Genomic DNA, 25664 nt, shown 5'->3' on the forward strand with positions numbered 1-25664 from the left:
CTATAATTGATTTGAGTACAAAATTCTGGAGTATTTTTTGTGAAAATAGCGTATCGGGCCTTGGTTTAAGAACCAATCCCCCGTTTATAACATTGCTTCTTATGAGAAAATTGGTTCTGAGTTACAGTGTTTCAACTTAAGATGCGGTTTTCAAGAACCAGTTGTGTCATAAGTCTGAGGACTGCCTGTACATACTTCATAGGTACTTTAGGTGGAACAATGGATTGGTACCTGTAGTACCTGGTACACCGGGGTGGGCAATTATTTTGGGTGGAGGGCCACTTACCCAGTTTTGGCAAGCTGTTGTGGGTCGCATGGGTAGCCCAACCCCTTGACAGGTGCCCCGAGTTCCTAATATCTTGGAATCAATGTCTTGGGGCCAGCACTCATAGGGCCCAGAGCAGGGCACAGACTGACAAGGGTCTGTGGAGCTGGGCTGGGCTGCACCAACAGGGAGAGGGGGGAGCTGGCCCAGCTCCATGGAGCCCCTGCTGGCTGGGACCCTATACTCCTGCCACCCTACTCTAGGCCCCACCAGTGCTGGCCCTGGGGCACTGATATGGGCTCCGCGTCCCTGCTGGCTCCTGTGCCTGCTCACTCCCAGTGTCCCCCAGCCCTGCGGTACAGGCAGGGGGAGCTTGCAGCCCTGACCCCCCCCCCCCCCAACCCTATTTGCTGGCAGGGAAGGAGCTGGTGCTGCTGGGGGGAGGAGGGGGAAGCAGCCCCTCCCCCTGCCTTTACCCCATGGCCGGCATTCCTTGCTGGGGCAGCAAGCACCTGCATCACAGGGCACCGGCCACGGGGTGGGGGAGGGGCTGCTTTTCCCTGCACTCAGCACCAGTTTGTAATCTGCCTCTGCTGCAAGCCTGGGCCCTGCACTGGCTCTATGCTTGCCCGTCAAGGCTGTGCTGCAGTCAGTGGCCCGCCTGCTTGCCATACAGGGCAGTGTTTGCTGCTGCCTACCTGGAGCTCATGAGCTGGGCAGCACAGAGGCCATGGTGGCAAACGTCAAGCAGGGGGGGATGCTTTTCCTTCATGTTGAGAAGTTGCTGCTGTAGTGTAGCTCCGCCAGGCGAGCCCAGAGCTGGCATGGATAGATTTTAATTTTCTAAATTTTTTTCTTTTTAAGGGGCCCCATGGGCCAGGTAGAATGGGCTCATGGCCTGGGCTGGAACGTGAGCTGCTTTTGTTTGTGACTGGATGACCATTTTGGACTCTCTTCCTTAATTCAATTCAAGTACTTCTTGCTCTAACTGGCTCCTGCCTTTAGTCTATGAGTTGGTGTAGTGACTTCAGTGAGCGCAAAGCTGAATTTGGGCTTGAATGAGGTAGGGTCAAGGTCGAAGATCCACCAAGCCTAGGACCACATCATGATGATGCGACTAAGTCTCATTAGTTTCTAGAGAGAATAGAACACTATGGGATGATGTGAACATCTCGCTGCCTTTTAACTCCCCAGTCAGAATGACCAAATTCCCCCTACCTAGGTCGACACTGTGTGAGGTTATTCATCAAATTAATGAAAAAAAACTAAGTGTACTGATGCCAGAATGTTAGAAAGTCTTGTGTGGGGTTCCACAGCATGATTCGGCACAAACTCAACAGGAGTCAACAGCAGGATGCAATCGCACAAGAAACCATATGCACTTTTGGACAGCATTCATAAAAGGATTGTATGCAAGAGGTGGTTCTCGTAGTTTCCTTTGCTCATGCTTGTTAGACCCCTGAAGTATTGCATACAGTATTGTGGGCTTTAAGAATTTTTACAAGGAGTTAAAGGCACTGGAGAATCCAGAGGCAAGTGTATAAATAAACTGGTTTGAAGGCAAGGCATATGAGGAAAGGCTGAGAGAAGTGGGTATGCTTAGTTTGGAAAAAAGGAAATGGGTTTCAAATAAGTGAAAAGTAGTTATAAAGAGAACTGTACTTTGTCCAAAGGCACAGGACCTGAGGTGATGTTTGGATTGCAGAAAAGAAGATTTAATTTAAATCTCGGAGGGGAAAAAAAATCCTAAATGTCCTATAGTGTTAGTGTTCTTAATGAGCTACCTAGGGAAGTGGCGGAATCTCATTGGAGGCAAGTTTGGGATGGTTTTGGAATATCTCATTCCTACATCTCTTCTGTGAGTTGGGCTAGATCAGTGATTCTCAATCGGGGTGTCAGGGCACCCTGGAGTACCATGAGGTCCTTTTGTTGGGTGATGTAGAAAGTGTGAAGAAATAAGCAGATAAGGGCAGGCTTAGGCTTCTGGTATGAAATGAGCATATAATGGCAGGCTTAGCCACTCCCTGTCTGGCTGCTAGGGTTGTGCAACGCGTGCCCTATTTGACTTGGATTTGGCCCGAATCAGGGACAGTGATTTGTTTGACTCGGATCGCAGTCCCCTATTTTTCAATTTGGTTGAATCCAAATCCGGAGATTAGATGCTGATTTTTGGAGAATTGGCAATTTGGACAGAAGACACAGCTTTTAAATGTCTGAATCAGTGAATCTTTCCAAATCTCTCCGAAATTGATTTGGAGGGTTCCGATTCAATTTGGAGGGATTAAGGGGTCTACTGATTAGATTCACACTTGGAGGTTTGGCCACTGAATCGGGCCGAATCTCCACTAAATAGAATTGGGTACCAAAGCTTTGCACAGCCCTTCTAGCTGCTCCCTTGCCCCTACTATCTTGCTTCTCTGTAAGGAATAAGCACTGTAATAAATACATTTTTATTACGTTTATTTACGTTTTTAAAATGGGGTGCTACTCAATTCACAGAAGTTATGTAAGGTGCCTTGAGCCTAACAAGGCAAGCCTTATGTATAAAAAGGTTGAGAACCACTGGACAAGGTGGACTAAGTGAAATATGAGGTCCTCTCCAACCCTGTGATTCTGTGGACCCACATTCAGCATATGTCATGATGAGCTAGACACAAACGCATGGCTGTGAAGTTGTAGTAAGATACCTTTATCTGTTTTGCTATAGGGCCTTACTGAATAAAGTTGAGAATCCCACAGGAAAAAATTGGTAAGTAAATAATTCCTCAGGGACATGTTTGTGCAGTGCATTACTCATCATGACTGATACCCCTCAGCACTGCTACCATACAAATAAAAATGATAACATACCTTAAAATTTGTTTTTTAATATAAATGCACAAGGGCAGAATTGATCATAAATCTTCTTTTCATATAGCTTAAAAGTTTAGAGCTAGACCGTGCCTTTTGGTTATCTTGAGTGAGGTCACCATCCTGGTAGTGCCAGGAGTCTGGGTGGTTCAGAAACACCTCTGAGGCCTGATTCACTTCTCCTTGCCTTAGAAGAACATCAGGAGAATTAGATGTGAACTGTCAGCTACAAAGAATAGTAGGAAAGTAGAAAAGTTGATGTAGAGCACATGTGGCCAACCTGTAGTGCACTCAACCTATGTAGGGCACACATCAGATTGGGGAGGGACAAGCAGCACAGCAATGGATAGTGCAAGGAGCAGAAAGTACCAGGTGGGACAAAGTAAGGGGATCACAGTAGCACTCAGAGGGTGAGGGGATAATTTGTGGCATGCCTACCAAAAAGGGCCTTCAGTGATGTAGGGTATAGTTCTGGCCTCCCTAGTTGCTAATGACAAAATTCCCATAGACTTCTTTGGGGCTGGGATTTTACCTCTAGCATCACCATTGGAAGAAAACTGTTGGCGAATACTGCCAAATTCTGAAGTATTAAAAGAAAGCATTAGAAGTAAATCTCAGATGTCTTAACATTTATTCAGGTTAATATTCATCACAGTAATAGCAGAAAGACTGTAAATCTAGTGTGTTCTTTCTTTTGGTATAATGTGCATTTGCTCCCTTCTACATTCCAGTCCTCTGATACCCTGTTGCTTGCTAATAGGTTTATCCTTATTTTTCTCACCCGTCACTAAAATGTTTTGAGACCTGGCTTTATTAACTGGACAGGCCATCCCTGTTGACTACCCTCTGTGTAAAATTTATCAAAGAGCTATTGTTGTAAGCAAACAAACAGCATGAAAAAGGAGGTCTTATAAACAAACTGAAGAAGGACCAGCTAGACGCTTTTAATGTAACACTGAGATCAAGAGCTTAACCTGAATCCCTCCTCTTCCTCTCTCTTTCCTGTGGTGAGGGAGGGAGGTGCAGGACTGAGCCAAGGCTTGTCCAGGGGGCAGCTCCCACTGCTGCTTGCATCATGAGAAGGATGGGCAGGGGGATTTGCTTGGGGCAGGGCAGATGGCTGCAGCTGCAGGCTGGGCTTTGGGTGAGCAGCAGCAGTGCTGGGAGGGGGGCTAGGGAGTGGGTTGTAGCCTCCCCAAATTTTGCCATAGCAGCCCCCCCGCCTCTTCCTGCCCTGAGCCCAGCCCTGGCTCAACGCCCCACTTCCACCCATGTGCCGGGAAGAGCCAGGGCTGGGCTCAGTGCTGGCGGTGATAGGGCCGGGAGAGAGCTATGGGCAGGCTACAGTGAAATTTGGGTTGTCTGTAACCCTCCTCCCAGCACTGATGTCACCCAGCCTCCACCAAAAAGAGCACAGTGCAGCCTGCAGCTGCAGCCTGCCTTCCCCTCCGGGAGTGTAAGCAACAGCAGGAGCCAGCCACCCTCTTTCCCCCTCCCTCCAGTGAGCTGTGGCTCAGTCCCATTCCCTGCCCCACCTTAACTGGGCAGTGCCTGCCCCAGCCCCTGCCCCCTCACTGCGGGGAATTGATCTGTCCCGCCCCAGGCCCCTTCCCTCCTCTCTCACCTTCCACCAGAACAGATTTACCAGCTGCATGCAGCTGTATCAGCAATCAAATTGGTGTCAGATGATATGCTACCTTAAACACTGGCTATTGGTATCAGTCCCCAAAATCTCTCAGTGCATCCCTAGTAATAATTTTCAATCAGGATAGTATAGTATCCTGAGGTGCAGTGAGATCCTTTTAAGGATGCCATGATGTGCCTCTCTGTATCAGTATTGTTATGCTAATACCTATATCTGATTCACAAGACAAACCCAAGAACAAAACCAAAAAATGATCAGGTGCCTGGGAGGTCAGACTTGTGAGGAAAGGCTAAAAGAACTAGGGTTATTTATAGGGGTCTACTCAATTCACACTTTGGCAGAAACCACAAAATCCAGGATTGTCTATGTAATCAACTTTTTAAAATAGTAATAAAAATAAAATGCTTGTTCCTTAGTGGGAGCCAACAGTCGTTGCTGCTGCAGCCTGGCCTCGCATCCCACCCTGCAGGGCCCAGGAGGGAAGGGACCAGCTGGTGGAGTGGCACAAAAGGCAGCAGACAAGATAGCAGCGCCCCCTTGTCCCTGCTCCCCCTCCACTGGGGCCTCTCTGCCAATCAGTGCTGAGGGGTGGGGCCAGCAGAAGACATCTGGGAAATACCTGCAAAATTTGCTCTTTATGCCATGACCAATCCATGAAAATTGTTTACTTTCACTGATTTTAAGTAGGTCCCTAGTTATTTAGCCAAGAGAAGATGGAGGGGGGATTTGATAACAGTCTTCAGATACCTGAAAGGCAATTTGCAGAGAGGCTGGAGGTGGGCTTTTCTCTGTGGCTGTAGGGGACAGGATTAGGAGCGATGGCTTCAGGCTACAGCAGAGGAAATTTAGATTGGAGATTAGGAGAAACTTTCTGACCATGAGTGTGATCAGGCATTGGAACAGGCTACCTAGAGAAATTGTGAATCTTCTTGTCTAGAAACTTTCAAAAGTGGTTACACATGGCTGGGATGGTTTATCCTGCCTTCAGCAGGGTCCTGGACTAGATGACTTGTGCGATCCCTTCTAGCCCTACTTTGCAATGATTCTGTGATTTCAAATGGGAATCCATAGTGTCAAAACCATTCTGACCTGTTGAGGTCTGAATCCTTTGCAACAGAAGTGCCCCAATATTTTTTAGTAATTAAAAAAGGAGAAAAAAAACCAAGGGTGCCTTGAGTCTAGAAATGTTGAGAACCACTATACGGGTTAAACAATGAGTTTGATTCTTGTATTCAGATAGAGTTTGGGGTTCCTAAGAAATGGGATGTTGACAGGCATTACTCTCTCATCCCATCCTGCCATACATGAAAGCTGAATGGAGGTGGCTTCCATGGTGTGAAGGGAATTAAGCAGACCAGTTCTATTGTTCTTTTGTTTTGGTTTTAATAATACAGGTGGCTTTTCTTTTCTTTTTTTTTGGTGTCAGTCTAGTCCTTAAGATGCTGGTGAGTTAAGGATTATAAAGATGTAGTGAGCAGAACCTACTAAAAGATTTTTCCAGGGAACGTTTTCTGTATACGCAAGACCAGAGTATCAGTATTTTCATATGTGCTTTCTGACTACTTTTAAGCTATTTTTAATATACATGACATAACTCATCAGAATCAGGGTTTGCAAACTGATAGTCTCCCAGGTGTTCGTAGAGATTGCTTCTCCAGTCTGATCAAGTGGTGAATGTGAGAAAAAGGTATTGCCTAATTTTGCAATTACTTCACTTTTCTTTTATCTTTTTAATATTGTAATAGCTGAAATGAAGTGAGGAAAGGTGATTTTAAGTTGTTTCTCTTTTTAAGTACTGTGGTTCTCTGAGAATCACAGCTTTCAATAAAAAAAACCACATTTCTCATCCCTGTGGTTACAGGGGAAAAAAAAGAAAGCTTTCAAACATGAGCATGAGAAAGTAGTGAAATAAAATTAAATAAAACCTCCAGATTTAAGCAAGCATATGTTTTTAATCTTATGATTATTTCGGGCTTGACTGACTAATTTTAAAATACTGGGTTTGTGAATTCTGAGTAACTTTAAATAGGACAGAGGAAGACACTGGAGAGTTGGGTGTTAATCACACAGGCTTCAGAAGGATTCCTAAACTGTTATACTCCCCTTTCATTTTAGAAATGATTTTTATTTTACTGGTTATGAAATATTCACTCTTTCTCAGATAGCAAAGAAATTGGGAAGGAAATAGTTGCAAGAAAACTGTTAGCTTTTCAGGTTCCTCCACATTGCAAGCTAGAGTGTTACCTTCCCTATCTTCCCAGCTACTTCCTCTTTCCTGCTCTTCAGTATGCAATGGAGGATGCTTGCAGTGCTGCTGAGTAGTAAGAGAAGTAGGTGTGTGACTAAAGGAGCTGGTAATAGTAATTGTTTCTGGCACTTCTCTTCCAGGTTCTTCATTTGCATATTCTTCTTGGAACAGAACCTCTTTCTGTGAGGGAACCAGGAGTGAGGTGCCAGACAGCTCTGTCTTGAGGAAGCAGAAGTAAGGTGCTATAAAATAGTGAGAGAGCAACTTCTTAAACCATGGATCAGTAACCTATGGCCAGGGTTTGAATTATGGGAGAGCTTTGGGGGGAGCTGAGCTGTCCCATGAGAGCCCCCCATATGAGATGAGAACCACCCCTCCCTATGGGCCAGTCAGCACCCCTTCCTCCCTGCCTCCCCCCCCCCCCCCAACAGTCTGGAGACCATGCATTTCCGTGCACAGCCCTAGGCCCACCCTACTCCTTCCAGCTCCCACCACCACTGGTCCTAGCCCTGCAGCACTGGTGGGGACCCATGTGCACAGCCCTGACCCCGGCCAATATTTTTTTTGCAGAATTCCTCCCCCCCCTCCCTCACCCAAGAGTTGAAGTGTAATTCAACCCTGCCTGCGGCCCATTGGCCAGATCAACCCAGAGAGTCATGTAATCTGGCCTACAGACATGGCACATGTACAGCCAGATTAACTCCTAGGCAGGCAGGCATGTGGTATGTGGGTGCTAGCACGCAGCTGCCACCACCACTGCTTTCTCCACAGCAGCTGCTGGGGGGAGAGTGTTCACAGCATGTGTTTTGCCCTGTGGCAGCAGGGGAAAGCATCTGATGCTAAAGCCCCACTGCTGCAGAGAAAAGCGTCAGCTGCAGATGCTCTCCCTGTGCTGCCATGAGGAAAAGTGGTGGTAGCAGGTACTTTCCCTGTGCAACCACTAGGAAAAATGGTGGTGGCAGCAGTTGGGTCCTAGTGTGGCCTGCTGTGCACTGGCCCACCTCTGACCCAACCTGCGTTGGTGTGTCCCACAGCCTGTAAGTGCAGAATCAGTCCACAGACTGGACCCTATGTGTGGCGTCAGTCCCTAGAAGCTACTCTGTGTGCTGGCCCAGTCTCACAAGTTGGATCTGGGCATGGAGTAACCATGTCTGTGGGCCTGGCCAAGTGTGCTGGATCCAGCTGCTGAGTGACCCCAAGTATTGGCATGAATTGGCACAGGGGGGCACATCATTAGACCTATGGGGCTCCCCATGGGTCCAGAAATATGGCAGTAGGAGAGTGGTGGTAGCATGACTTTGGGAGCTGTAGCAAGTAACATCAGTTAACACTGCGACTGCTTCTCTAATGCTGAAGGTAGAATCATGCAATTGCTTTCCCACTGTCAAATTTCTGGACCCATGGGGGAAACCCACTGGACATGATATGGCTCCATGAGCTGGATCTAGCCTGCAGGCCAGAAGTTGAGCACCACTGTTCTTGGTGGTTGGGATAAGCTGAGCTAACTGTGTCTTTGCCTTACTTGGCAAAATGGCATACTGTAGATAGTCACTTAACCAAGAAGCCTTGGTACTGGTTCAGTGTTGCTCATATGGTACCAAATTAACCATTTATCAGTCTTCCTGAGACAAGCTGCTCCGGAGAGACTGAGAGGCAAGTAGAGAAGGTTAAATTGTGTAGATTGGATGAGTATAGGAAATATTGCTCATGGCAAATGAGTTTTTCCCTGTCAGCTAATTTTAATTGTGTTGGCTTGCAAAATGGGCAAGGAGTAGCTTCCAGCAGAGACAAAGTTGTGTGTGCACTTCTTTGTCATCCCTTGTCTGAACTCCTGTTTACTGCTCCAAAAGTCCTCATTCAGGTTTTGGCATCATTAGTGTTCTACATGCTCACTCAGTAAATCCACATGCTGGAGAAGAGACAGCAGTAATCAATTTTGTGTGTGTGCCTGACTACCAGTTGGCAGAGAGAACGAACTGTTCCACTTGATGAAACATTGCTTTTCAAGCTAGGAAGAGTACTTTAGCAAACAGAATGACATTTGAAAGCACCCAAACTACAGAGGCAGCTGGAAACAGTAACTGAATACAGTTGTAACGAGTTGACTGCATTGCAGAAGAAGAAACTAGGAAATCTGCTCTAAGGTCAAATTTAGTCCAGTTGGGTGAATTGCAAACATTTTCTGGAGATTGAGATAACAATTCTCTGACCTGGCTCTTGGAACCCCTCCCTTCTGTATACAAGGAATGAAGCCTTTTTGTGACACCGAGACATGCAAGGAATCCTGGAGCTATTTGGCTTTATTTAGTGGTATGATGTCATATTTTTTTGTAAAAGGTTTATTGAACATGGATACTGAAGAAAGTAAGAACATCTCAGAGTAAAATAATTTAAGGGGAAGCCTACCAAATGTAAATTATTACCATATTTATCTCTCTTCTGATGGCCAGATATTACATGTATACCATTTCCACTTTCTGTAGATGTTTTGACGGCTAGCTATGGTATGGCTTTTGCAGGTATAATTTTTATTTTGTGGATCAGTGTCAGATATCATATTGTGGAGGGTATATATGATTCCCTTCCTGAATTTTTTAAATGTAGAGGCAGAATTTACCTGAAGCATAAATGGCTGACATTTGGTAATTTCCACCAAATTTTACAGCAGAGGTAGAAAAACAATGTTTGTGAAGAGGCTTCCAAACTTGTCTGCTTCATGCTCGCGGTAGCTAAAAAATTACTTTATTAAGTTCTGTGGTTCAATATTCTATTGCAACAGTTGTCAACATTTTTTAGTTGTGGCCCTGAAAATTTGATAATTTTTGTTATAATTTTCCAGGTGTAGAACCTATTTATTGGAGGGTTGCTTTTGAATTTGTCCACCTCCCACTGTTACAGCAGGGAAAATTTTTAATCTGGGGGATCAGGTAACAGCCTTACACTCTACCCCCGCCCCCAACTTCTGCCCCCTGCAGCCCTTGCTATTCTCCAACCCCCCCCCCTTGCTGTCACACCCTGCTCTTCCTGAGCATATAGAAATGGGGCCGAAAACGCTGTCTTTGAAATAAGTATATAGGCAAATTACTGTGGGAACCCACAGACTTTGGTTATCCAGAATTGATGGATTTGACCTCCTTTTTTATATTGCTGCATATTTTAACACTGTTTACTTCATAAACACACATTTAAACAGAACCTTTGTACCTAGTTATATATATAGTGAGAACTATGCCTGATATTGGTTGAAGGCCAAAAGGCTCATGATAGGGGTGCACTGATAGAGATTTTAGGGGCCAATATTGATGGCCAATTGTTAGGGAGGCATACTGGCCAATACCAATCCAATTTTCTGATACAGCAGGGGGAGCTGTATGCAGCTGTTGAGTCTGTGGTAGTAGGGGAGTGGGAAGGGAAGGGGCATGGGGTGGGCAAATTAAGTCCCGTGCAGGGAGGGAGGAGCGCGGCTGGGGTAGGGGCTTGGGCAAGTGCTGCCCAGCCAGGGTAGGACACAGAACACAGCTGTGGCCTGTCTGGGGAGAGTGTGTGTGTGTATGTGGGGGGGGGTGGCTCTCATCATTGTGCACACCACAGGAGAGCATGAGGGGGACATGTACCCATGGATCTGCGTGGGGCATGGGTGGGGTGGGTTGCAGCCTTGGGCTGGTGCTAGGACTGCACAAGGCTGTGCTTGGGGTGGTCAGCAGCACCACTGGGAGGGAGCTACAGTGGGGGCTGCAGCCCCCCAAAACTCACTATAGCCCCCCTGCATGATAAAGTAACTAGTGCAGCCCCATCCTGCACCTGCAGCCCACCCTGGTTGCACCCCACACAGATCTGGGGGGCACCCCCCTGTAACCTCCCAGAGTGCAAGACAGGAGTAAGACAAGCCATGGCTCCATCCTATACCCCACCCTGCCCCAGCTGGGCAGCCCCAGTCCTTCCCTCACTGCAGAGGGCATTGATCTGTGCCCCCCCCCCCCCGCACTCCTTCCCTTCCCTCCCCCCTCCCCTTCCACCACAACAGGCTTATCAGCTTCACACAACTCTCCAAGCTGCTGGGTTCTGCTGCGCTGTGGCTGTATGCATGCACAGGCATTTATTGGCCAAATATGAGCCACATCAGGCCAATTTTTTTTTTTTCCCCAGTACACTCAATTTTCTTTACATTGGCTTCAATCTGGTATTGGGCCGATTTTTTTTTTATATTGGTGCACCTCTAGCTCATGACTTATTATCTGTTCAATGAGCTGGGCCCCAGCAGTCAACGGTGCATTAAGCAATAGTGACCCCAGAGCTCATCACTGCTCAGTGTGTGTGTCTACTCCAGATAACACCACCCAAAATGATCCATGTGCTAATTCACACCCCCCCCCACCAAACTCATGATTGGAACTATATGTTCTTGTCATGAGTCCTGGGATCCCCCAAAAATGTATTTGCAGATGAGGTGCAGGGCAGCCAGGTGCAACTACATCTCATAGAGGCCAGGGCTACACTGATCAGCAGGGATCCTGGCTTGTGGCTTGTGTTTTGTTGTTGTTTTTTAAGAGAAAAAACAACAACCCCCAATCCACATTTTTCCATGATTTAAAATTAAACACCTATGGCTGGCTAGCTAGCTAGAAGGATAGGTATTTGCAGGGTTTCATTTTAATCACAGGAAAACATGGATTTTGGGGTACTTTTTTAAAATCTGAAAATGGTGGTTTTTTATCAGTGAAAACCTGGTTCCCTGCTGATCATATGCAACACAGAGAGGGGGCAACAGAAAGATTCTGGGTGAACTGTTTGTGGTGGGGGCCATTTGGTGATTTTTAAGGCTTGTGAAGAAACAGTAATCATTGCAAGTGGGAAAGAAAGGTGAGCTCAGCTGTGGGAGCGAAGAGCAGGTTAAAACTTATTCCACTCAGTGGCTCTCCATGACTTGGAAAAAGAGTTGGTGCTGAGGGGGGCTGAGTGGAATGCACACTCCACTGTGCTTAGCCAGTGGCTGTCTGACTCTTTCCTGAACAAGACCTCTGGGCTTGGGCCTGCATGTATGAAGCCTGCCATAGATTTGGGAGAATCTGGAGCCCCAGACTGAAGCGACTAGGATGGAGGATCCTTGGTGGTAGTGCCACATGGACTTGAATGACAGAGTTCTGCTCAGGTGATAGGATTTAGAATTGATTTGGCTTATTTGACCTGGAACACAACATTAAAAAAACAAACAAACCAAAAAGACCCTCATTTGATGGAGAGTCCCTAACTTCCCTAGGCAGTCTATTCCACTTGCTCACTGTTCTAACAGGGAAGAAGTTTTTCCTGCTATCCAGTCTAAACTTACTTTGCTCTAGCTTCAGGCTGTTGGCTTGCATTCTGTTCTCCGCAGCAAGAGCTGATGTGTATTTTCCCTCTTTGTGGCAGGCATCTGAAGACTGCTATTATATGTCCCCTTTTAAGTGCCTTTTTCCGCAAGCTGAACATGCCTAGTTTTTTCATGCTCTCATATGACTTGCTTTCTGAGCCCTTTATCATTTTGTCACCTGCATGTGGACCTTCTCTAAGTTCTCCACATCCTTTTTAAAATGTGGAGCCCAAAACTATGCACAGTAGTCTAGATGAGGTCTAAACAGTGCTGTGTAGAGAAGCAGTATCATTTCCTGTGTCTTTTGCTTAATTCTTCTATTGCATCCTAAAACCACACTTGCCTTTTGTACATCTGCTTTACACTGTGGACTCGTAGAGAGTTGGAGATCTGCTGTCCCCCAGATCCTTCTCTATAGTGCTGACATGCAGCCAGGTGTCACCCATTTTGTATTTGTATTTTTGATTATTCTTCCCAAGTGTTGCAACTTGCTTTTTGTCAGCATCAAAATTCATTCAGTTAGCTTCAGTTCAGATTTCCACTCTGAGATCCTTCTGAATTGTGCTCCCTTCTTCCAGTATGTTCACAATCATTCCCAGTTTTTGTTGTCTGCAGACTTGATCAAGACGCTTTCTGTGACAGCATCCAAATCATTACTAGATCCATTGAACAGCCCATGGGACAGACCCCTGTGGCACTCCACTCAAAACCTCCTGCCATTCTGACATGGATCCATTAATAATTACCCTTTGCTTTTATCTATAGAGCCAGCTATAGTAATTTTGTCCAGCCCATATTTCTCTAATTCCTTTATGAGAACATCATGAAGGACCTTATCAAAAGGTCCCTCATGCTGACATCCAAATATAGCCACACATGCAGTTTCTGAAGCAGGTGCTGTATTTGCGCATAACACCCACAGAAAATCCCTAAGGGCTATCAGACATATCTCTGGCTGCAAGGCAATTAAGGTGCAGATAGAAGTGACAATTTTTTGCCTGATCTGGCCACAGAAAACGATTTTTATATGACCTAAACAACTTTAAAATGGCTTATTGGGTAAAAATCTGATCCCTCATTGCATGAGGTACCAAATAAAGATGTTACAAAATGTAGCGTCTTTTGTAACTTGTGTCTGCAGAGCTCCCAGCCTGTCCCTGTTTTCTGTGACCAGATCAGGCAAAAATCCCTGTTTTTAGAACAGGAGGGAAGGAAAGGAGCAGAGTTCAGTCTGGGGTGTTTTCAGTCCCCACTGGAAAGTGAGGTGGGTGTATTGCAGCCGTCCCTCCACCCAAAGATGAAGGGGTCCAGTTCACCTACCACACCCTTTAACACCAGCTGAGGAGCCCCAAGCTGAGGAGCCCCAAGAATGAGCTCCCTCCACTGCCGCCCCTCCCCCCCCCCGTTCTGAAAACAGCAAGGGCTGGCAAAGAGTTGCTAAGAGAACTTGGCTGCAGGCTCCCAGCCCCCAGCTAGACTCCCCTTTCTCCTGCAACCAAGCAGTGAACTTCTGTTTGGTCTGGGGTAATGTTGTAACTCAGAATGCCTTGCAAAAATCATTCTGAGTTACAGCTGGGAGCTACACTTCTGTCTGCACCCTTCATGAAACCCTGACAAGGATTTTCACGTGTGAAACACTAGGACACATTTGATTATGACATCAGTGGTGATATGCCCGCCACCCACCTCGGTCTTGAGAGCAGAGCTGTTAACAAAACAGCCATCCAATATGGATATAATTGTATGGGCATGAGTCTGGATAATGATGTTTATGTAATTAAGGGTACCCAACTGATCATTTTATAAAAAGTGTTTGAAGTGTTGGACTATGCATGGGTAAAATGAGAGAGAAGTCCATAGTGTTAAGATCTAGCAGTATGCGTGGTAATTATGATCATGTTAAGAAAACGTACTACAGAAATTGCTTGGTGCCATGGAGTGAGACAAGGGTCTGTTTTATGTAGTGTTGGAGTTCAAACTGATTAGCCTCATGTGACAGCAGCCTCTAAACAACCAGACATCCAATTCCACTTGGCTTGTTCCAGAACTATTTTCAAGGTAGCTCTCCATGTCTGTTTCTTCACTGAAGCATAGTGGTTATAACTAATGAGCAATATTTAAAATAACATAGGATTTCAAACTTCATCTTCAGTTAATTTCTAACATGCCCTGTTCTGTAGCATGGAGCTGGAAGCATCTCTGAGGATATCAGCACCAGTGTTGTAGGGCCCTGATAAGTCGTGTTTTTTCTGATTGTGCTGTGTTGTGAGGCTCAGCTGTCTCAGCCTGTTGTGATTAGTAACAGATTTTAGATGTTCTTGGATGAAATGGCTGACTGTGCCTCCTATTTTGTCATGTCAAAATCCAGTTTTTGTACTTTCTATCAACATGTTGTCTTGAACTCTATGGATTAGTAAGAGAAGGGAGATAACTTCAGCAACCATGGGGGTTTGGTAGTGTAATCTCGCCTCCCTTCAGCTGCGTAGTGCACATGCAGTGAACTTTCCATCACTGAGAGCTCTGAACTCTGTGATGCACCCCCCTTTTAAGATCTTGCATCCACTCATGGGCAGGCCATACTGGGGGAGAGATTCATTGGCTTTTTGATTATAGTTAGACCGTTATATTAGAATGTGAGAATGAATGTCATACTTGGTGCAGTGAATTAACTGACAAAATACCAATAAGAGGATAGGTATCCAAGTTGCAGCCATATTCGTCTAGAGGAAAAGGCAATTGGGACTCATAGTAGAGAATGATATCTTTTATTAGACCAACAACACTTGCAAAAAAATTCTTTAATTGCAAGGGGATACTCATCTTAAGCTAAAGAATGTGCATGTGTTAAATAGATATTTCTCTGAAGTACTGATCCCAACAAATTCGTGTGACAGCAGCAAATGACAAAATGTAAAATATGCAGGTTCCAGATTACAGTTAATGAACAAATAGTGCAGCAGTGATTGAGCATACTGTTGCAATGTATTGCCCTTTTTCATCACAGGGATATCAGAGCAGTAGATGCTTGGGATTGTGGAGGAGCAGAGAGATACCCATATCCAATGAAAAATCATCAATACAGATGTAGCCCCAAGTGCTGCCAACATTACCAGATGCAAGCATAATAAGGCCTAACTTTTAGTGTGTAGAATCGGGTGCATTTTCATCAGTGGAGTTATGACCAAGTTGAATCTAATTTCCCAGCAATGTCTCATGCCTTTACAGCTAACAATAACAGGCCTGGTAATCATTCCCAGGCTTACGTTGGCTACCCAGTGTGCTGCATAAACTGACAGATAGTATGGACCTAAAATTAGACTGTCTGTCAGTGTTCCAGAGGAGGACCTGCCAAAGAAGGAAAATAGCAGTATGCTTTTCCAGATATGGCATTGTGGTTACATCCTATAATTGACAATATCTTGAAAATAATGATAAATCAGGGAGTTCATCCTACCCACCCCAAACATCCAAGTTATGGAGAAAAGGCTAGAAATTGTTAAGGATGGGCACTGTAGAGATTTTTGTTACCATGCAAAGTTCCACTCCTGTTAATTCTTGGGGCAGAGGTCAGGTATTTCCCAAAGCTCTCTTTCCTTCAGTCCCCTGCCTCCCCTAACCCTGCCAGCTTTCCAGAGTCTGTTAGTAATCATGTGCAATTCTGTGCTTACCCAAAGAAGACAAAAAAGAGCATGCTCTTTTCCCAGGCAAAGAGCAAATGCTTCCATAACTTCTGAGAGCCTTAGGCAAGAAAGGCTCATGTATTTAGCCTGCATGTCAGGTCCTCTTGGGTCATGATTTTCAGTATAGGGAAGTAGGTGCAATATTTCTGGGTAAATAGGGTGTAAGTGTTGGGTAAGATATACTTGGCTGTTGTTCAGACAAATGACAAAATCTGCTCTGGAGCATGTCTTTCAGAGCTTCCCCAAGGTATTGTGCTATAGCTGATAGGACCTTTATGAAAAGGATGTACTGGACAGTGTGCTGTCTTTTTCTGCGCCAGGCAGGGTATGGATTTATTCCAAAATATATTTAAAGCAAGTAAAGCTGTATGAAATGCATTCTTGTAGTGGATCACACTGTTTCATCCAAGGCATAGAAAACTGTGACCTGAATACATACTGAAATGGCAGACGTTGTTACTATCCTGAAAACAGTGCCCTATGATTTCTGGATACTCATGGCTTATTGAATACTGGCATGTGGTTTGCAGCTTCTGATACTGTACACCTAGATTCCTACCTGGCTATGAAAGAAGGGTGGCTAAAGGAGTGCTGTCGTCTTCTCTGTCACTGAACCAGACGCCTTGTTTCTGTCCAAGGACTGGAAATCTTGCCAGGCTCATTACATACACTACATCCTATTGTCATATATGTGAACTGAGCAATCTATGCCATGAGGGGGGCTGCTTTTGCATCTTAATTTCTAGTGGGTGTCACACACTTGAGGGAGCTGAATGTAATGCTATTTAGAATTTAAAATAAGTTGTAGCTAGCAACCTATTGCAAAAAATCACATTCTGTGATTAGCTGTTTTTCCCCCATTCAGAATAAACCTGAAAGAGAAAGAAACAGATTTGTTATCCTTGGTGTCATGTTAACCTATTTAAAAGGACAGAGTCCATGCTGCTGGCTCTAAAGTTAGAACTGCCTGCTGTGAGTTGGTTTGCAGAGACAAGTTATGGCATTTCTCCATTCAGCCTGTCTATTAGTTTTACTGTAAGCAGCAAGGGCATGCAAGTTATTACTTTAGAGAACAAAATTATTGTGATTTCTTGTATGGAAAAAATCAGTTTCTGAACCCATATATACTTTAGAGATTGCTGAAGGAAGTGCTGTTTTTCTCTCTTTCCCCCCCCCCATAAGTGCATCTGTATTGTATCTAAAGTTGTGTTTTAATAACTTACTTTTTTAATAAAGCCAACAATTTCTTTTTTGCGTCAAATAAAGCATTTAATTCAACCCCAAAAGAAACTTTTTTGTTTTGATGCTGAGTATTTTAAAATATTTTTTAAATGGAAAAAAAATTTAAAAATCAGAAGATGGTGTTTCAGATCTAAGAATGTTTTGTTTTTGAAAATGTCCAAATGAAGTCTTTAGCCTTTGTTTTGAAATTGATTTTTGCTTATTTTGTTTTGTGTCAGTTTGAGAAATTTTTTGCTTACCTAGGTTGGTAAAAAGATTTGGTATATGAACTAACCCTGCAGCATTCATTGAAAAGTTTTACTCCGCTCTGGTTGTGCCTATCTTAATACCAAAGAAACCATGAAGGGTGGAAATCAGAAGTATGTGTATGGCTAATGCATATCTCTGGGAAGTAGCTGGAAGTGCTGAGGTCTGAGTTTTGAATACCTGAGTCTGATGTCCATTTACTCTTCTGGATCAAGCTGCCTCAGATCAATGCAGTTAAAGGTCTCATGAGGCTTGTGTTTGTTTTGTTGTTTTTTTTTATAGTGCACTACACAATGCATCAAATCTGGTATTTAGTTAATGTATTGAGTGGGATTAAGTCTGCACAAATGGCTTGTTACCAAGAGCATTTTGTTTCCTGACAAGATATGCCTGGGAGCTAGATCAGGAGCCTAGATGGTAGGACTGGAAGGCTGTTAAAAACTTATGGCTTTAGCAGTGGACTCCATTTCTCCCCTATCTACTTGCACACTCCTCTGTAGTCCTCCCTCAGGAACTACTCAAGATCTCTAGCGGGAGCTTTCTTGTTCTCCTTTTCTTGAGGCTCTGCATCACCCTGGAATCTTCTAATCTACAGGAAAGGACTAGGGTTCTCCCTGGAATATCATGCAGCTGCATCTGGGGCTGCAACCAACTGGGGCTGTGGCAGTGGCAAGTCAAATGTTTTTCCTTTCTGGAGTTGCTAGTGAAACTGTGATGCATTCAACTCTAATCTGAGAAGCTGTTCATTTTATCGACCCCCATTTCTGTGGTATCTGGAGAGCCCCATAGTATGCCAGGGTATAGACAGATGTTACAATTAAAACATTTCAAACATCCAGTTGTACACTCATATGAACCCTTTGAAATGTTCCAGTAGTGGCTAAAACGTTCCAAAAGTGGCTAAAATACTCCAGTATAGAACCTCTTCACTTCTTTGCTATTTCTGAAGTGGGGAGGGATGGGGAACAGCCTGCCTGCCATCCAGCTACTGGGTCTGCCTGGGTTCCTGGACATGGCTGGGACCCTTGCCCCACCAGACCCAGAACTAGTTCCTCCCTCCCTTTCTCCACCCCTTCCAGCCCCAAACCATTGCTTACTCATAGGAAACCCTGCTGCCACCATAGCTGGACCTCCCAGCCCCAGTCTCCTTTACATTTCTACTGGGCTGAGAGTGAGGAGAGAAGGGGTAGAGGGAATTGTAGCTGCAATATTAGACCCCTGGGAGTAGGACTGGGACTTACCCCTCTGTTTTGGGTTCCCCTCTGAGGGGTGGGGTTAGTGAAGAATGGGAACTACAGGTCACAGCAGCCTCTTGTACCATAACACTTCAGTTATGTCTGTCCATAACCTTAAAATCTTAAGAAAATGTGGCTGGAAAGGACCTGAGAGTCATCTAGTCCAGCCTTCTGCTCCAGGCAAGTTCATCCCTGATGAAGCCATCTCAGCCAAGTGTCTTGTGTAACCAGCTCTTAAGCACTTCTGGGGCTAGAGATGTCCCAACCTCTCTGGGTATCCTGTTAAAACTTAACCACTTTCATAGTGAGAAATTTCTTCCTAATCTGCAACCTGAATAGCCTCTGCTGCAGCTTGAGATCATTGCTTCTAGTCCCGTCTCCCTTGACCACAGAGAATAATTTATCTCCAGCCTCTCTCATCTGCCATCAGGTACTGTAGACTGATTATCAAATCTCCCATCAGTCTTCTCTTCTCCCAATGAAATAATCCTAGTTTTTTTTCAGCCTTTCCTCCTAAGTCTTGCTTCCCATGTCTCCTAATCATTTTTGTTGCTTTCCACTGGGCTCTTTGTAATCTGCCCAGGGCTGGATACAAGCATGGGTGAACTGGGCAGCTGCCTAGGGCCTGGACAGAAAGGGGGCCCCAAAAAGGTGCAAATAATTATTATAGATTTCATAGACATTAGGGCTGGAAGAGACCTTGCAAGATCAGTGGGTCCAGCCCTCTGAGCAAAGGGCAGGAAGTCAGCTGGGGTCAGATCACACAGCAACATAAGCATCTAAGCGTTTCTTAAAGATAGGTGTTTGCACCGCTTCTACAAGGAGTCTATTTATTTGAGATTCTGGGGACTCGGATGATACAGAAGTTTTTCCTTTATGTCCAGTCTAAAATGATCTTCCAGCAGTTTGTAAGAATTAGACCTTGTCTTCCTTTGGGGTGCCCTGGTGAACTGACGTTCTCCCAGTTCCTGATGCACACCCCTCATATACTTACAGGCTGCCACCGAGTCACCCCTAAGCCTTTGCTTCTCCAGGCTGAAGTGTCATGCTTTTCAGCCTCTCCTCATAAGCCCTGTTCTCTTGACCTCCTAATCCTGTGCATGGCTCTTCTCTGGACTCTCTCAAGCTTCCCCACATCCCTTCTGAAGACTGGAGCCCAGAATTGGATGCGGTACTCCACCTGCGGCCTCACCAAGGCTAAGTAAAGCGGGAGGATGACTTCTTCAGTCTTGCTTGAGATGCATTAGTAGATGCAAGCCAGAGTTTTATTTGCTTTGTTAGCTGTGTCATGACATTGGCAGCTCATGTTCATCTTGTGGTTCATCATGATCCCCAAGTCCCTTTCAGTTGTGGTGCTAGTGAATGTAGCACTGCTGAGCCTGTAAGTATGATGTGGGTATTTTTCTTTCAAGGTGGGGCACCTTACACTTCTCCATGTTGATTTGTCTTCAAGTTTTGATCTGCCCACCTTGCAAGCCTGTCCAGGGCAGCTGGAATTGCCAGCCTATCCTCTAGAGTGACTGCACTTCCCCATGATTTGGTGTCATCCACAGATTTGCCAATCCCCTTCTGACACCCAAATCTAGATAATTTATGAATATATTAAAGAGTACTGGTCTGAATACAGAGCCCTGGAGGATGCCACTTGTCACCACCATGCACCATGTTGACTTGGTTCCATTGACTATCACTCTCTGGGCTGACCCACGGAACCAGTTCCCCAGCCGCTGGACTGTAAGGTTGTTGAGGATTATCATTTATCTCTGGCGAAGTGGGGCACAATACTAAAAGTTCTGCTGGGGCTGCCAGGAGTCTATGTACAGTGCTGAGTCTACCCACACCTTGCTTGGTGTGCAGGGCCCAAAACAGCATGCAGTACTCCAGGTGAGGCCTCACCAGTGATGAACAGAGTGGAAGAATCGCTTTCCTTGATTAGCAAGTGACCCTTTTGTTAATACAGCTCTTATTGGCTTCTTTTGGCTCATTTTCAGATTACAGTGAACCATAACCCCCCCCAGGTCCTTCTCTGCAGTAGTGCAGCCTTAACCGGTTAACGATCTTCATTTCCACTTGCATGATTGTGTACTTCTTTTGTAAGCCATCTCATTTTTCAGTGCACTCTGTAAACATTAACAGGCTAATTCTCTCAATATGACTCAAAGCCGATAAGTAAGTATTATCACCCTCATTTCCTGTCCCCCTGGACCTATGCTTAAACTATTGAGGCCACACCTTCTGAATAATCTAAGTATTGAAGTTAAGGGTGGGAAAACGGCAATGCTATCAAGAATGAAATTTTCTCTTATCAAGCGTGTTTCTTACCACGCCTAAGCTGACCAAATGAATGAGGTGCCTCTGCCTGCTTAATGCAGTAAACCTTTTGAACTGACTTCTAGAAATTCAAGGTTGTGGTAAATTGCTGACACCCAGATGCAGGGTTGATTTCAAAGTATTTCTCAAGCAAGCGGAAGTAGTAGATGACAGTTGAGCAACAACTGCAAATGTATTTACTTGAGCAACAAGTAAAAACCTCTTATAAATATTTGCATGTACCTAGAGGATGGAATGAAATGACTGGTTTTCTTTGTGGGAAAAATCCTTTTATCTCAACATGGAGAAGTGCAAGGTGTTCCACCTTGAAAGAAAACACCCGCTTCATACTTATAGGCTCAGCAGTGCTACGTTCACTAGCACCAGGACTGAAAGAGACTTGGGGATCATGATGAACCACAAGATGAACATGAGCTGCCAATGTGATGATGCAGCTAACAAAAAATCTTTTGTATCTTTTTTTAACATGAAATTTCACTTATGGATAAAAGCAATAGGTGGGATTTTCCAAAATACCAAAGCGACTGAGAAGTACAAAGGGAATTGTTCTCATGTGTCATTTGGGTGCACTAGGGATCCCACCCAGTAGTAAACATTACCTGATTTGCATTCCCACAGGTTCCTTTTAATGCTCTTTTGCTTCTCACCCAAGCCCTAAAGAGGTTTGAATTTGTTTTCCCAAAAGGATCCTTATCTACCAACTGCCATTCCCACTGCAAGTCTAAACATTTGATCACTTGGGAATAACATCTTAGAAAGGCACAGTTTATTCTGGAGACCCTGCATCCTGCTTCTTTGCTACCTTTTTCTCCTCCTAATGTTCATGAGATGCAAAAAAGAGGTAGTAATCCTAGTATGGCTCTAAGTATTCACATAATCATTTTCTATAAGGATATTTTCACACCATTAATGCACAACAGTTCACTACTATTCAAATTACTAGGGAGCTTTTTACACCCTGCCTGGCTTTCTTTCAGAAAACTGGGGTGGGTTACTTGAAGTGTATGCCTTGTTTCTGTGAGGATTTGCTGGTTGAAACTTTCTTTTGCTTTTGCCCAAATGATGTCTCATTAAAAACAGATGGTATGCGGAATTTGTTTATCTACATTCATTAGAGCAGGATACAATTGCTTATCTGACTGACTGTGCTGGTGTTATAAATGGAAGGGGTTGGTAAACACAGTTCCAAGTAGCCAGCTGTTTGCCCTTGTGTGAGTGTGTTACCAGAATGGTCTAAAATGTTAATGATAGCAGGCAAAAAAAATGGATAGGATTTTGGTTTTATTTTGATTTACATAGATATTTGGCTATACTGAATAGGACAAAGGATCAACTTGAAACAAAATATGAGCACTTCAGGGCAGGCAATTTGTAAAATATTTGATGGTTTACTTTATTGTTTTTATTGGGAAAGAATCTATTTACCTATCAGCAGGCTGCAGACACGGTTGCAGGATATGTTACAGGAATCTTCCTCTCTTATTACTTTTCTACATTTTTCCCTTACTACCCACCTTCCCTCTTAGGTTCTTAGCACTTCCCTGATCCTCATTCTGTTTCCTGCCTGCTAAACAGTTACTGTATGTTGTTATTTTGTGAGCTGTGCCATAGGAAGTCCTCAGACCAATCACTGCTACAGCTCTGAGGCCCCTTTCCTTCCCCCTCCTCCACTTTCTGCTGTTTGGTAGAGGGGAAAGGAAAAGTCACCTTCCAAGTTTAAGGGAAGTGCCAGAGCTACTGGTTGAGGGGAGAACACCTGTGTTGGGACAAACCTGCTCTAACAGCATGCAACACTTCATGCTTGACCAGTGATCTAGCAGTTGGTATATTAGCAACTCATAAGGTTTGTGTGTGACTTTCTTAATCTCAGACTGTTGGTCAAAGCAATCAGTTGGCTGTGAAAGAAGGGTAACAATTTAACCTCTCATGAGGACATCGCTTTTCTCAAGTGTCCAAGCGCCAACTGCACTAATTAGTATATCCATTGTACATAAATGGACTGATTTCAAGAAGAGTTTTTCAATAGGTCACTGACGGCCATTACGATTTAGTAAATGCTCCTCCGATATTCTACCTAAAGAGAGGCAAGTAACACATTGCAACACCACACAGAATGCTTGAACTGCTTTGGGGAGCTAAAGTTGCTAATCTCATTACTATCAGGTTTGAGATATAATTAGAAATAGGCAAACTACTTTGCTTTGAAACATTGGGAATGACTCGGATGGAATTTGAACTGATTAAAAATTCCATGTGGCCTTTGCCAGGCTGGGGGAAATCCTGACTCAATGGTTACTTTGCCTTTGGGCATCAGTGGATCCATGGTTCTTGATGCACTGATGGAAAGACAGAAAAGGAAATTCACAATCTGAGATAAGGACTGGAAGATGTTACCAGATTTGCCCGGCCCTTTGGGGTGTGCTCATTTATTAGAGTTACATTTCTGGGGTCTCTGTAATTCTATTAATGTACTGCTTGTGTCACTTGTTTCTATAAGGAGCTCTATCTCTCCCTTCTGCAAGTCCTCACCCCAGTGGAGCTACCTTGCAGGGCTTGGCTTGCAGCTACTGAACCAGTCGAGTGCATGCACGCACACTAATGGAACACATCTGAAGTGCCTCCCTTTCCCATCTCTGCTGCAAATGGGATTATGGGAGTTGCCTTAATCCTGTCATCCTTATCTGGAGGGGTTTAGGTGTGTCTCTCACTGCATTTTCATTGCCTTTTGTAAGTCCTTCTCATCAGTTCTGGTTCAGGCAAAAATGCGGGGGTGGGGGGAGTCCTTAGAGTTGGACTGGGTACTGCTCCAGGGTTCCCCAAAACACGGAGCTGACAGGTAACAAGGAAGGTAGTGTTGGTATGCAACAGTGATTCCAGATGCTGATAAGTATCATCTGTGTAGAATTGACAGTGAAAACATGTTGATTCATGCATGAACTTTCCAATAGTTTAAAACTTGTGACTAGAATGAGACACAAGAATAGAATCTTTTAATTTCCCTGTGAAAGCTCTGAAGGGAGAGGCACTCTTGATCATCTTGGTCCCTGGGATTGTCAAGTGAGGAAAGAGATTGAGCTGTCACAGAAGGATACTTCTCTCTTGGACCAGGTCTTCAGGCTGGGGCAGCTTTAATGAGAGCTGCATATCCAAGTTTGGAAAGGTGATATGGCTTTGAACAGAATGTTTTTTCACTGTGGGAGTTCACCATATTAGATTATATCAAAGTTAGCTCTCTGAAAGAAATGAACAACTTTTCAAGCCCAAAAACCTAGAATTGATGTAATCTTTAAAATTTTCTTTCATTGTGTCACTCTTCTACCTGGCCAGGACAAGAAATCCAAGCACAAGTGTCTCCTTTTATAGGCGATCATATTAAGCTGCAGAGACTGAGAAAAGCATATCCTGGATCGATTAGACATGCAGAACTTTTTAATTGGAATTTTCCAATGTCCGTCCATCACTGGGGTAAAAGATAAAATATCTGCAATTGTGAATAAGTCCTTGAGCACTGTAAACTGATAAATTCAGTCAATTTTTAAGTTTGTAGCATTTTTCAGGGTGTACAAGCATATTTCTGAAAGTATTGATGATTTTCCTCTCTAACTAAAAAACCTGCTGTCGTAAGGCAAACACTTTGCTGTCACCTCTGCCCAGTGGATACATAGACTTCCATAATCTGTTTGTGCAAGATGCTGCATTGATGCTGGTGGAGAAATATGCGCATATGCAGAATCTGTTAGGCCTTGCCTGATGCCAGCCCTAAGCCTGGGTAAGACCAGAAGGAACGACAGGGAAGAATGTGGCTAGATTGATTTAATGATGGCAGTGGTGAAGACTTTAGTCTGAAAAGTGCTAATATAAAGAAGATACTGCATAAGGTATAGCACAGTGAAGAGGTATGGCTTCTTTACACTGGGTCTATGCAGAGCCTAGGGACTCCTGAGATGCACCCTATCTATGCCAAACCCTGAAAAGGAAGCAGTGCAGATAGCTTGGAGCATCCCGATGTGCCCGTCTCAGTGCCATGTCTATGCTCTGTCTTAGTTGTGCTCATCACTGTGCCCTTAGAGCTGTTCTTTTTCAGGGTTTGGTGCTTACAGAGTGAGATCAACTGGGCAGGGCTCTTGAGGTGCTCTTAGGCTTGGCATGGAGCTAGTGTAGAGTAAAATATGTGACTGGACCCTCCAGACTTTTTAGGTATGGGAGGAGAAAGAAAGGGAAAAAAAAGAAGGTAGGCAAACTCCAAGTTGGATGCTGGAATGTGTGGTAGTTCAACTTCTTGATTACAGGGTGGCATCTTTAATGTCTACATTTACATTTACATATGTGCATGCACATGTTATGTTTTTCTGGTTTTTTTAGTTGGAATTCTGAGAATTAAAGACTAACATTCAGATTTTGAAACTCTGGGAAGAGGTATAAATGATTTATTAAAATTTTAGTGAATATGTTCCATATACTGTTCCCTATCCCATATTCAAGAGTTTAGCACCTACTACTTTCATTTAAGCAACTAAATTTAGTTTACATTTTCCTCAGTTTCTGCAGGCTGAGTAGTTTTGAGATTTGATTCAG

General features: G+C 44.3%; 1 protein-coding gene across 4 annotated transcripts in view; it reads left to right on the forward strand.

Annotated features, from left to right (window-relative positions):
* The window catches only part of FAR2 (fatty acyl-CoA reductase 2), a 236213-nt gene that overhangs the window by 39294 nt on the left and 171255 nt on the right, over positions 1 to 25664 (forward strand). Inside the window, exon 1 of one of the 4 annotated variants that reach the window (XM_090043863.1) lies at positions 7222 to 7242. The exons of the other annotated variants lie outside the window; for them this stretch is intronic. The gene's annotated coding sequence lies outside the window, so the exon portion shown is untranslated. Of the gene's footprint in view, positions 1 to 7221; positions 7243 to 25664 lie in introns of those variants that run through there. 4 annotated transcript variants of the gene reach the window in all.

The sequence above is a fragment of the Crocodylus siamensis genome, chromosome 4, assembly GCF_052110815.1.
Source record: "Crocodylus siamensis isolate JL-2025a chromosome 4, ASM5211081v1, whole genome shotgun sequence".
Lineage (NCBI taxonomy): Eukaryota > Metazoa > Chordata > Crocodylia > Crocodylidae > Crocodylus > Crocodylus siamensis.